General features: G+C 43.3%; 1 protein-coding gene across 1 annotated transcript in view; it reads right to left on the bottom strand.

Moving 5' to 3' along the window:
* LOC8024520 overlaps positions 1-1,189 on the bottom strand; it is a 149,341-nt gene extending 148,152 nt beyond the window's left edge. Inside the window, exon 1 of the mRNA XM_029972367.3 lies at positions 1,001-1,189. The gene's annotated coding sequence lies outside the window, so the exon portion shown is untranslated. The remainder of the gene's footprint in view (positions 1-1,000) is intronic.
* Between the last annotated feature and the right edge of the window lie 12,925 nt (positions 1,190-14,114).

Raw genomic sequence — 14,114 nt, 5'->3', positions numbered from 1 at the left:
TCTATTTTATGGCAACTCTTATGTGGCATGACTTCCAACAATTACTGATTAAAGTAAGAAACGCATTGTGCCTGAAGCAAGCATGACATCTGAATATTGGAGAAAAACACGAAGATAAGCCGAAATTTATTTTTCCACACCAATGTTTGTATATGTCATTGACATTTAACCATGGTTCAATACTCGCCGCAGTGGGTATAGCGTTAAAATGAAGAAAAAAAAAACATTTTGTGTTAACAGCAGTGAAACTACAAGTGAAGAAATATTGAGAGAAAGTTTGTGGAATCTAAAGATAATATCTGTCCTGTCAATTTCAGAATGGAATATAAAAACATCACTGACTAGGCGTAATTCCTGTAAAAAAAGAAAAACACACAAAAAAAAAACGTAGGCATGATCGAAAACAAACAAACAAAACCTACGTAGGTAAAACGTGCTTCGCGGCGTGACAGCTTAAATATTTACGTAATCAGCCAACACCCATACAGCCGAAGGGAAAGAAACGTTGGCACTAAGACCCCTCCTAACAATGAACTCAGAAATGACTTACAAAATGCTAACCGCATTGAGTCCTATCAACGCGAAATGCCAATCCCAAATCTCGCACATTGTGCAAGAGCTTTGGAACGGAGCATTACATTGCTGGTCAACAACGTGCAGCTCCGTCGGCGGACAAGATCTCGACCCCACCGTCTCATGAGTTTGGACCTCAAGACTGCACCCGCCAAAAAACGTAACATTAAAGGAGCTTTAATCGACGACAGACCGCGTTCGTGTTTTCTTGCCAGCACGAACAAAAACGCAGGTGGCCTAACCGCTGCCATTGGCTCGCTCTGCAGTCAGTTCCCGCAGCCGCCGAACTTCCCAGCCACATTCTCCCTCAGCTAAGCTTGCCTTTAGCAAAGACGTTATCAGTAACTTTAGCAGGATACGCAGTAAAGAACTATGCACCGACTAATGAAGGTTGGAACAAAGCGAACGCTTCTAGGCAGACGCTTACCTTGCAGCCCTAGTACGTGGACGCTGCTGCAGCCATTGGACGAGCCCGGCTTCTAGACGTTCCCCGCAGTGTCGTCGACGGGTGTTACCGAACGCTGGGAGTTCGGCGATCGATCGGGACACCGAGGCATGCTGGGAGCGGCCGCAGGGGCTCGCCGCCCGACGCCGCCGCCGCCGGCGTCGCCACGGGTCCAGTCTGCCAAAAAGGTTGAACATAAAGAGCCTTAATTTGAAAGGGGAAGCAACGTAAACCAGGGAAGCGCTCTCGTCATTTAATGGCGGATGCCTTCTGCGCCGATTGGGTGCACGTGCGCATGCGTGCACCGTCGCGCGGAGAGGAGGTCAGCGGCTGGAGAGCTGGAGAAAGCAAGAGAAGACGCTTGCAAACGATCGACGCTTTCGGCCTTCTCCGCGTGCTCTACATTGCAAACGCGGCCCATAGACCACGTGACTCCAATCGGCTAGTTGGGATCACTCCCATATCTAAGCGCTCTAACGAGAAAAGGTTAAAAGTCGAAAAACAAGGACGGCAGACATTCGGGGATTAGCCAAACAGCGTCGGTCTGGGGCCGAGACCCGGCGTCTTGATGTCGGCACCCCTTGCGGATTTTAGGATCCGCAAGCTGGAACTCTTGTGTGAGAAGATTGCGCGGTGTGTCCGCGGAGGGTTGATTTTAGTGCGGAGTCTCGTCGGGAGTGTGTGTTGACGGCTGCTGGGGTCGTGTTTACGGTTTGATTGTACGCGGAGGTCGGGTTCAATTGGGTCAGAGATTTGCCGTTTGAAAGTACCAGGTTTTGAGCTGAAGCCAAGTAAGGGGAGCAGGGCAATTTAGGACATAAACGGAGTTATAAAATAAATAAAAAAAGAACAAAGGGGAATCGAAACAAAGTTGTCCTGACCGTAGTTCGCCAACGGCGATTTGAGCGCCTCCTGGTTTCGAATGGCGAATCCACTCGCGCGTCTGCAGGAAACATACTGTATGTCCGTCATGTTTATGTTGTCTGTCTTCGGGCTATGAGAAATTAATTCTGAAATGACAGCGTCTTCTTCAGTTGCATGAGAATAAACACCTTAAACGACATATTATGCGCACGAACGTCAGTATACATGGGTTGCACGTGACGTGATTCAAAAGGCGCTACGATGACCACCAGAGAGGAGGGCAAGAAGAAGCTCCGCTCTTATCAGGGCCCCCTTTTGTGCCTCCCGGATTGGCACAGTCGTCCCTATTCTCCCCCCAGAAGATTATAGAAGATTAGCCCATCACTCAAAATTCTTACAAAAGCAGCTTCCCTCTCCTCCTCTTAAATGGAGGCCAAAAATATGCGACGTGACGTCAGTGCAACCCATGTGTAGGAAGTAGTTTGCCATTTTGGTACCTTTTGGAGTGCAGGTTACGTAGCCCCCAAAGACGAGATTTAGTCACGTATTTTTTTTTCTGAGAAATTGATTTAAGATGCTAGCTGGTTTGCTGGCTGATAGCGCCAAACGTTTACGGAGAACCTCCACGCGACCGTGCCTGGGTGCTGATATTTTTCTTGTTTCATGCTGAATATTTCATTTGATGCGTGATCCGATAGGCAATGGCGAAGTGAAGATCTACGCAACCACTGGGCATGCCAGTTGCGAATCGGTGGCTTTGCTTGGCACCTGTTACGAGTTTGAGCGTGAGTTCTAAGTGAAGACAGAAATACGACTGAGCATCATAATAACGGCAAAACAAAAAAAAAGTGTTGGAAGCGCAATATTCAATATCCGTTTGCTCACGCAGCTTACAACATCACGTTGAGTGCATTCATTCTAGCCACGAATATCGTGCCCGGAAGCCGTTCCTGACTGGTGCGTTTGCCATGTCATAGCCTCCTCCGTACTCACAAAGCCTGGCAATTCGGTGACGGAGCCATAGAGTGCCCGTTTGCAGATTTAGAGCGCGAGGATCTGGTAGCACAAAGCATTTCTCGGAGAACTTGGACGTCAGCGCACAGCATTTGCAACGGCAAGGACCCAAAACATGGTTTTCAAACTCTACGAGAAACGAAGCGGTAGCGCGAGGAACACGAGGAGCACGGGCGGACATTCCATCGCTCGGGAGAATTGCGTTTCGACGTCTCGCCACAGCGGGGCGCCCGCCACGTGGCTCTCATCTCATCCGTTGTTTACCGCACTACCTTTTCAATAGACAATTCGCTAAATCCCCCAAGCGCCCCGGCCCGTACTCGGGGAATCATGGGAACGGTGTTTCTTCAGCTCCCTAGTGATCGATAATTTTGACCAATTCCATGGCTACAAAGGTTTGAGTGTAATTTGGAGTCACCCTGAAGAAGCGTCGTATAAAACCCAGGGACCTGCATATCAGTTTTCAAATTTCTCGTTAATGTCAGCGTTTTCGATACCGTGCGTGCTGTCCACCCTTCAATCTCCCTACTAAGAAATCTCACTTGTATGAGAAATACCTGTGTCTAATTAACACATATGAATCATACAAGATATATAAGAACATATCAGAGCCATAAAAGAACCATATAATAACTATAAGAGAAATATATAAGATATAAGTACATATAAGAATCATATAAGAAACTTGAGAGAAGTTTCTTATATATTTCTTATATGGTTCTTATATGTTCATGTACACCTTATATAGTTCTTGTATAGTTCTTATATGGTTCTTTTATGTTCTTATATATCTTGTATAATTCATATATGTTCATTGAACAAAATAAATTTCTCATACAAATGCCTTTTTCACTAGGGCAGAATGAGCTGCAGACATCTCTTACATTATTGCCATTCTCGTACAGCTTAAGAGACGCTGATATTAAGTTAGAAACACCAAAAATGCGATAAACAGCCCCGCTGACTCCGAGCTAAGTCCTGGTTATTGTTGATGTGATTTCTCGGCTTTTTAAGCAATTCCTGCAAAAACAACAATCACGATAACGATAATATTGAAAGAGATTTCTGCGGCTCAGCAAAGTTGAAAGGCATGCACGGTATCATAAACGCTGACATTGACGAGAAATTTTAAAAGTAATATGACAGGTCCTTGGGCTCTATACGACGCTTGCTCAGGGTGACTCCGAATTACACTCAAAACTGTGTAACCATGGAATTGGTCGAAAAACCGATCACTAGGGAGCTGAAAGAACACAATTCCCATGATTCCTCGAGTGCGGGCCGGGGCACTTGGTAGATTTAGCAAATGCTCTATTTCGGCGGCCGCTTCTCGTGGCGATCTGTCAGGCTTGGGTCAGTATAGAGGAGGCTATGCCGTGTACCAAAACGTTGTCCCTCGATTTTCGCCCTATGACGACATAGATGTGTCACGCTGTCGTCAGCCCCGATCCTGCAGCGGTGTTTCACAGATGCGCTGGCGGATGCGGCCGGCGCCTGTTCTTTTGCAGGTGGCTCTCCAGATTGACTATAGTCCACGGGAGTTTCGGCAGCCAGAAGTTGGGACGCCGCGACACGACAGCGACATTCGCGTCCTCTCGTACTTATTATTATTTTTAATTCCTTCGTCCAACCGGCAGGATCACGGCATCCGACAGCCCGACACGCCGGCTTTTGTGTCGTTAGTTGTTGCCACTTCGGAACCACGTTTTATGTATGGACGGAACAGGATGCTAAACACACCAGTCGGAGAAGTGTTCCAGGTACCGTGGCCATAAACAAAGGTCAGTGTTCACCGGTTGGAACATCATCTATGAACTCACTTGTCCACCCAAAAAGAGGGTAGTCAGCCGCTGCCATCTAATGAGTATAATCAACAAATTGCAAAGCAAAGCAAAAAATAAACAGCCGAGGAATTTTTGTTTAAGTTCTAAGACTACGAATGACGTACATACCATACATGTGTATGTCACGCACAGTGTTTTCAGTGCAAGCCTAACTTTTCCGAGGAATCGTCTTCAGTTTTTCAATTCGCCGAGTTCCCTCCAGGGATGGCGACGACTGCCTCTTATCGCATACCGCAGAGAAGCAGGAGCACGAGCAATATATCCGAGACTGTACCGAGACATAAATTAAAGAATGTAAGATCGAGTTAAGTTTGCAGAGCATTTTCATATACAAACACTCAGTGAAGCAGAGCACTGCTACTGTGCCGAGATGTAAGCGGAGTACAAATCTGCCATCACCGTGCTGAGGGATAAACGGTAGAATAGTTCAACTTCATTTGGACCATAGTATACATTCTCTTTCGATTGTTACCTAGTCTATAAACATACCGTTTTGTTGGCGGAAAAATAAACAGGCCAACAACCAGTTTCAACCACACTTAAAGGGAAGCTTAAGAGGTCCCTGAGTTCGAAAATAACTGTAAAAGTTTTGATGTAGGAGCCTTAAAAATGATGTGTACTAACTTTCTTTCGAAGCTATTAGCAAGAGCGTCGTAATCACAGATTAAAATTTCGACGTAGCCCCGCCCGTTTTTGCGCGCCCAGCGCACTTAAACGCAAAAACGAAAAAAAAAAGAGAAGAAATGAGCAAGAGGGATGTCATGGGCTGGGTCAGATGTCCCCTGCTCGCCACTAAGCTGACACGGGGATGCGGACAAGTGCGTCACGACGCTTTCGACAGAAAAGGGGAGTCAGAAAGGCTTGCCGCATGCCCCGCGGCAGTCACTGCACGTATTTCCCAGAATAAATGCGCTTTACGTTTACGTCTGCCCAAGGTAAATAGAATAACTCAATTCAAGAAGAAACAAAAGAAAAAAAAAACTGTACAAGTTTGTTCCTTATTCAGATTTCTTGAAAAGGGCTTCAGCTTCCCTCGAAGGCTGTTTGGTTGCAACCCAGTGCGTTGTCGGTAACCTTGCGCTGACTTGCGAATGCTTACTATGAGAAAACCGAATGGCGTGATCCATCGGGTATCACTGAAGAACTTACTATTCTCGTATATTTCTCATTTGCTTTAGCGTGTCGTTCTTTCAAGATGGGCTTGAAAATTTTTTAACGACGTTATAACGAGACAATTTATCGTAGATACTACGTAACGTTGATCTTGCAAATATCGTAAAACCTTTCCTGTTGTTAAACGCAGTTCTAGGACTCCGAAACTAGTTTCCTCCGAAGGAGGTGAGCCGGGGTTCTCTCAATGATTTGTCTGCATGACTCCCGAATCGCTTAGATCACAATGCAGTGCAGCGAAGCCGCGAGTCACCGGGCAAGTCCTGCGTTTGTCCCACGCTAGCGCCGTTAACGTGTAACGTGACCCGCATGGAAGGAAAATGCATGAAGAAAGCACACAACTAAAAATGCATGCGTGAAAGTACCCCTCAAATGATGGCCAAGACTGCCTACAAAAGTAACCCTAATATCACGACACTTACAAGCTTCCTGCTCAAGCTCTATGCCATCCGGCAAGTATGCAGGGCAGACAAGACTTAATAAGTTGCTCAATAAACATAAATGGTGGAAATAAGTAATCATCGCATCCACAGAAAAAAAAGATAAATAAAATAAATGAAGTATGAGGTTATTGAGCGGTGAATTTGTTGGGGGCAGATGAGTAATCTAACTATAATATTCGCGATGACAACCCTGACATGTCCCACTTGGGGATCCCCAGGCTAGCTCCCCGCTCGAATAGTCATAGGGCAAAGAATGCTCCGAGCTCCACACGCCAGGGCTACGACCGTCGCGTCCTCACCAGGGTGCATTAATGGACGCAGGCAGTAGTATTTGGTTCGCTTGAACTCGTACAACCTCGTGAGCGAACCTGGATGATCATACCAAATGACGGCGACATCAGGAATAGTGACGTGGTCGCCATTTCTGATGATGATGTCCGGCATTGAGCGCTCCCCTTCTGGGCTGGCCTGGTGTTTGGAACTTCGCGCTTCAATTTAAGCCTCGGGGTTGTATTTTTAGACTAGCCGGCACACCTGTTTACAAATGAAATTGTGTCTCTCCATCCTCGGAAGCTTGATGGATGGGTACTCTTGAAACATGTGGAATGGTGCTTTCCAAAGGCTTATGACATCGCCTGCAAAGCCTGGCCACTGGATCAACGTTATGCCGCTGTAAAAGGGCATTGGTTGGATACGCGTGGTTGCAACCCAATGAGCTGTGCAGCCCTGTGCTGAATTGGGAACGCTTACTACGAGGGAATAAAATGGCGCCATCTATCCGGCATCCCTGGAGCACTTGCGATTTTCGTATATTTCCCATTTGTTTTTCCGTGTCATTTCAGGATGGGCATTAAAATACTTTGACAACGTTATAACAAGGCCATTTATCGTAGATGTTACGTAAATTTGATCTCGCAAATAGCGCAAAAAACCCCCTTAGTCCAGGCAGGGACTCCGAACCCCGGCCCGCGGCTGGCCGCGGTCCATGCAGTGACGCCCGGCCCGCGGCCCGTTTCCAGCAGGGCGCCTGCTGCCGGCGGAAAACCAAGAGCGTGCAAAAGAACGGCACTCCGACGCTCACCAAACTCTACGTATTCGTTATGACTTTTTATCTCACTCATAGCATTGCTTCGCATTTTTAGCACATTGTCAGCACCGGCATCTCCATTCTTAGTCTCCAGTTTTGTGTCTGTGTAATTACTTTAAAAATAGTATTTTGCGTTTTTCGGCGTGATAATTTTGTTCCTACCACATTTATCATTTTTTTGCTATTTGCAAATATGCCAAAGTTCGTCACCGCCTCAATTTATGCCCTGTGAGGTCTCTGGGCTACAATGTATTATATGCCATAATTCGCCAAATATTAAATTATACAGTACATCGAAGTCTATTACTCGCAAGCCGAGTTATACGCATGGTGGTGTTCTCTTTTTAGACTTTGATTAATATTTTCGTTTTAAAATTTTACTCTACTTTCAATTTTTTAATTAAAATTCTGTTGTCTATTTATTTTGTGTTTTATTTTTAGCATTTATATTTACTTGTTAATTTTTTGGCCTACGCGGTTGCGAGAGACACCTACCATATTTACTCGAGTAATAGCCGCACTGTCTATGAAGAAAACCTGAGGGTGCGCTTTTCCGCGAAGCACGCAGATAGCCAATCACCGCGTTCGACAGCATGATTCCATCTGTTTACAGGACAGAGATAACGTCTTCGTGTCAAGATACTGTCTTTGAAGATTGAATCACTATGGAGAATCGTATTCTCGTTCTGGTTATTCGCTATGTTATTTATGCGCAACGCAATGCTCGGCTGTACATGTGTTCTGTGGGAAAGTAGACGACAGGGCCTTGTTCATAAATAGTGCGGATATTACTCGAGTAAATACGGTAATACGGCCCTTCAGCCGTAAAGTTTGGATACCCTCCCCCCCGCCGTTGACCCCGGAAAGGTTTTTTGGATCTATACTTCTAGAAAGGGAGTTATACGCCTTGTAACTTTACAAGGTAAAACCCATCCGTAAAAAAAAGTTTTGACGAAATGTTTAGGTTGCTACGTGCACGTGCCGACTTTACGGCAAATTTTAGAACGAGACTCGGTATTTCAGACACCCTTCGTCCCTGCAGCCCTTTGATGTCACTTCCACTATAGATTGCTACGAGCAGGCGCCGATATTTACGGCACATTTTAGGTCGAGGCTCGGCATTTCAAACACCCCTCCGTCTCTGCAGTCCTTGACGTCACTGCCACCTTATTTCCAGTAAGCCAATTTAACTTCCTGAATGGCGCGTCTACGTAGGCGCATCCAACTTTACATGTAATTCAACAGAAGCGCGCTCGTCATAACGGCCCAAAATAGTCGCGATTCGTCGAACCATATTTCCAGCCACGTGACCTAATCCCCAAACGACCTTACCTTTGGCTCGGCTTTGCGAAAACCGGTTCTGGTGTTTGTCGTATAACGAGGGCCTTTCCCGGTCTCCCGACATTCGTTTGGTGGCTCAAAGTCGGCCAGAACTCGATTTAGAGGTTGCGCGGAACAATTGATCGAGCGTTCCTCGTCGTCAGCAACATCGACAAAAATGCCGTTGTTGACTCAGTGGGTTCAAAGTAAGGTTTGTATGATGAAAGCCTCACTGCGAGAGAGAGAACGCAATCTTACCCAAGAGGAAATCCAACTGCCGTGTTTGGACTGCGCAGGATTCGACGAAATATTGCGAACGAGATTTTGTTTGGTTTAGTTTGGAAACGCGAGGACGTATGAGGGAATTTCAGATTGAGCGTTCCACGAGGGAATCACTGTTTATCAATTGGAAACAGAATGTTTGATACACTTTAAGTATCACATTTATAAGCAAGGGGAAAAATGACACGATACTTTTATAAGAATTCATCTAAAGAAAAATAAATTGTGTTTCTTGCCGGCTTATGGCTTCGGCGAGGATGTACTCATATTGTTTTTCTGCAAAAGGAAGCGGCATAGGAGCAAAAATCGCGAACGGCTCTTTTCTTTTAATTTGGAATATATAAATAAATAAATATATATATATGACTGAACATTTTCCAAAGATGTATTGTTTCGGGAGGTGAAATAAGTTGTTTTATTCGAGTAGATTAATATATTTAAGAGCGCAAAAAAAAAAAAAAAAAAAAAGAAGCCATACGATTTGTGTAAGAGAAAGTGGAGACTCAAAAATATCATTCTTGTTGACTTCAACTGAGTATTCCGAATATCAGATTACTACCTTTTCTGTGTATAGCAAAGGCATTTTGAGAATCCGCTTCCGCTTCCGATTTCTCCGATTATGCTCACAATTTATTCTGCACCGTGTGCGCTAGTTGTGTGTACTGTAAGACAATTTCGAATTTCATAACCTTGCGATAAAACGGAAGGACTTAAAAAGGAAGAAAACGCGGTACTTGGTAGTCCGGAATTGGCTGGAACACCGAAACAACCTCCCCTCTGACGGAGTAGCCACGATGCCCTTCTTGGTTGACAAGATTAATTTAAACGCACCTTTTATTTCTCTTTCCCCTCTCTATCTTTCTCTGCAATTTATTCCTCAACAAAAATTACAGCGAGCCAGTGATCCGCAGTGTTTGAATAAGCAGTGACACGCGGCAAAACCCGGCGGCACTATCTAAAGGTGGCAGCGCCTTCATCGCCGGTGGCAACGTTCGTCAAACTCACTTAAATTTAAATTCAAATTATTTACTTTCATAATGGCAAAATACGGCTTGGGGTCAGCGTAAAGGCTCCAAGAGTGCAGATAAACAAAGCCTGTGCCCCCTACGTTTAGGCAGATGATCAACGAGGAGAATCATGAAATTCTTCGGAGGTAACTATACGCTTGCGCTTAAACTCCAGAAACCAGCACGCACTTCGGTTTTAAAACTTAAAATGCAGGGCCACACAAGAGTTGTAACGATCAGTGGGGTATCTTCAAAATTCCTGCCCAAATAACTAATTTTCTAGACAAAAAAAAAAAAAAAAAAAAAAAGAGGTGGGAAACGGGCGACGAAAGTAGAAGGAACAGGACAGATGAAGTGCATGGATTAAATACAGGCACGAAATTAGGGGAAAAATAGCTGAGTAGTAAAAAGCCCCCTTTGCTTTATAAATAAAAAAAAATATAATAAAAAAAAACTCCGTACGAATAATAAAGAGTTAAGCAACACCTCTCAGACCGCAAGGTCTCACTGCAGAAATTTTAACGTCATCAAAAGGAGGCCAATTCCGTGCGCGGATTGGACACGAGTTCCAGCCGAACACTGACGCAGCGCTCGCGTCCAATCCGCACTGCGCGTTGGCCTTGTTAAGGTGACGTCATAATCTCGGCACTATGGCCTTGCCATTACTAGGCGTTGAGCCGAGGCATGGAACGTCGGAAGAGGGGGGGGGGGGGGGGGGAGCGCGATGGGAGGTTTGTTAAGGCTAATGACGGAACTCGTTACGTGACGGAGAAACATGGATACACCGAGTGGACGGAAGGAGGGGCGGCCAGACGCAGTTACGGGGCTCTTTGTCCTGGTGGCGGGGCTTTCCTACACAACACTTTCGGCGGATTGCCGAGCGTTAGTCCTCCATTTCCGCACATTTCCGCGGTGATAAAGTATGCCATAATTTTGTTCCTTTTTTTTTGGAACGACGAAGACGATTTATTATTTGTCTGGACAAGTAATTTTGTGTTATAAGTATTGAAGCAGTGTAGGCGGTGATTTGAATGAAGTGAGTTTGGTATCTTTTACTTTGGATCCGAGTAATTACTGAAGACATAGAGCAGTGAAGAAGCCGACATAATGAGAAAAGCACGAAGATGCACTATATGTTCAACGCGAGAAGGGCAAAAAGTTTTTTTTTTTTTATATAGTAGGGTATGCATGTAAGGCCAGCAGCCCCAAAAGTCTTATATTACTTCAGGATCGCAGCAATTTCTGTGATGGCCAATTTCTGTAATGATTAAAAAGCTGGGAAGTATAAAATGTAATTGCATAAAAAGACGAGTCTTTGGACATCTCGGCTGAGCGACACCGAAAAAATGTGATTTTGCAAAATTTTCAAATTGCATAATGCAGACACGAGACGATTTTATATTAAAATATATTATTCTTTGTTTTATGCATTCTGTCTTACATTAAGTTTAGTCGTTGGTACAAACGCTGTATTATTGTTGCGGGCAAGTACATACACATTCTATCATTTTAGTAGTACCGAAGGAAAATCTTTACTTGAGTGAAAGAATCCGCGCTCTATAACGGAAAGTAAAGATACTGATATTGAAAAGAAGTTAATAAGAATACAGTTTGATGTATAATATTTCCAATAATACTATCGCAAAAAAGAAACCAATTCAACTAAAATAAACGAAGTGATAAGAAAATTTATCAGCGCCATCAGCTTCGTTCGTTTTTGTAACTGCAAGGTCTGATGGAAAAAAAAAAACTTTCTGAATATTTGTCAGTCAGAACAAGATGGCTACAATTCCATTTATTCAACACATGCAAAATTTTAAACACAAATAAATGTACTTCGTAAGCCGTGTCAATTAGAACAAGATGAAAAAATTAATTTATTCACAAGTTAGAAAACAAAAAACCATAAAAAATCAATTTCGTCAGCATGTCGAGCATAAACGCTCACGGCAATCGACGAAAACCAATTTATGCCTATGATACAGCTTATAACTGCCACTACGTGCCATATTTTTTACAGAGACAGTTCAAGTTAACTTATTATATTACTTGAATACACCTTAAATTGTAAAAACACGAAGAAATACGGAACCTCGCAGCATTCTTAGCGTCGCTAGTTTTGCGGACGTAAAATACGCCTTTCAGGAAGTAAAAAGAAGAACCTTCTAACCCGGGTAAAAATAAAGCGTATTGATTTTCTCAAACTTCCCGGGCGAAAAGCTTTTTTCGGTCTGAAGAGACGAAACTCTCCTCTTTAAGAACTTGGCTGTCCGTTTTCTTTACGAAATGGAAGCAGAAAAGAGCTTTTGAGATCGTTCATATTTTCAAAACTTGAAAACCGAGGAATAAACTACCACGTTTTGGGTACTAAACTTTTTACTTCTGTTTCTATGTGCAAGAAAATAACCTGTCAGAGCACGGAACTGCTTCGAACAGGCGTGCTCACATTTGTCGCGATATTTTAACATTTCGTATTTTAAGCTATGCTCAATTTCGCGGGGTTTGCGGAAACAAAGCTTGCGAATAACAGCACCTGGCCAAGGCTCCGTAACCCATACAGGCTTCATTTTTTACTACTACATACTAAACACCAAAGTACAATGCAAAATAAGAGTTCCTCGATGTCTTTTTACGATATTAACGTTCCTAGTGGTACTTTGTTATCTAAAAAAACAACAACTTGAGAAAAAAATGCGCTTAAAAGGACAGGCCACAAAGAGAACATTCTTATTTTTAATTATCGTTTAGGTTTCTACACTATACCAACGCGATAACCTCAAATATATATTCTCTAAAGAAATCTAAAGAGTCATTTTTCTTCGGAAGAATCTAACATGTGTGGACGTTGGCTGAAAAGTTTGAAAATATGGTGCGTTAAAGTTTCACCTTTCAGCACCATCGTACTGTACAACTATTTAAAATTTTCATATTTGATTTTTGCCAGTCTAGGACTCATTATCATCACTCATCCATACTGTTACCGACTGCTTTTCCCCGCTTTTTCACCTGTCATATTTCACGTTTTTGTGTGCCGTTCACTGTTATCATCAAACGTGGGAACTGACGCATGTTGAAACTAATGTTTTGATATTCAACGTCGTAGTTTTACTTGTCCCTGCTTTTTTTACTTTTTCGTAAGCTATATAGTTTTCAATGTTGTTTTTCTTAGTATTACACAAAATCGAAAAATTGTACGCGACCCGTTTTTTCTGGATCATGCCAATCTAAAACTTTACCTCTATCCTAAAGTTTTTTTTTTATTGTTTAATTATTTTATCTCTTTATTGCCTAGCGCAGAACTTAAAACCGCCACTGCGCTGTTACAGCTTTTTTTTTCCCCGCTTTGTCTCACATGTGATGCATTCTGTTTATGAACTGGACAGCGTTGCAACTAATATTTTATCGTTGTGTGCTGCATTTTTTCTTACTTTTAATTATTTTTATTTATTGAACACCTAAAAAGTTTTTTTAATAAAAAAATTGGGACTTTAGGCACTATAACGAAACGAAAATTGTCGTTCTTAAAATCCACGGATATTCCTCTTTGGGTTCTTATGAGCTTCTGGTAAGAACTGTAACTGTTAACAGTTAATAATAACTGTCAGTTTAAGAAACGCAGGACGTGTCTAATTCTGTTTACATTTCTTGCTTTGCGATTATTGCCTGTGGAGTGATAAGACGCTTGGTGCTCAATATAGTTATTTCGCTCTGTTTGGAGATTACATCGTCCATACTTTGTTCCAGCTTAAGTACAGACTCGGCCGTCGCTACGAGGTAATGGGACCGAGCAAGCAGTGTCAAAAGTGCAAATCACTAGGCATTTTTTTTGGTTATGATTGGTTCAGCGATGATGGAACACGTACAAAAATATGACAAACACCACGATGGCGCGCTTTTGATGCGGTCTGATTTATCCTATCACACGTAAAGATGGAAAAGTCTTAGCTTAGAAGCTTGTCGAAGTACAGTACATCTGGCGAGGCTGGACTCTGAAAAAAAAATTGAAACGGGATTATCATTAACTGGAAGTAATTGTAGCGTGCTCGCCTTTAAGCGAATTACCTT

The sequence above is a fragment of the Ixodes scapularis genome, unplaced genomic scaffold (assembly GCF_016920785.2).
Source record: "Ixodes scapularis isolate PalLabHiFi unplaced genomic scaffold, ASM1692078v2 PGA_scaffold5__190_contigs__length_132052651, whole genome shotgun sequence".
NCBI classification, from domain to species: Eukaryota; Metazoa; Arthropoda; class Arachnida; order Ixodida; family Ixodidae; genus Ixodes; species Ixodes scapularis.
This window is presented reverse-complemented; position numbering and strand designations above follow the sequence as displayed.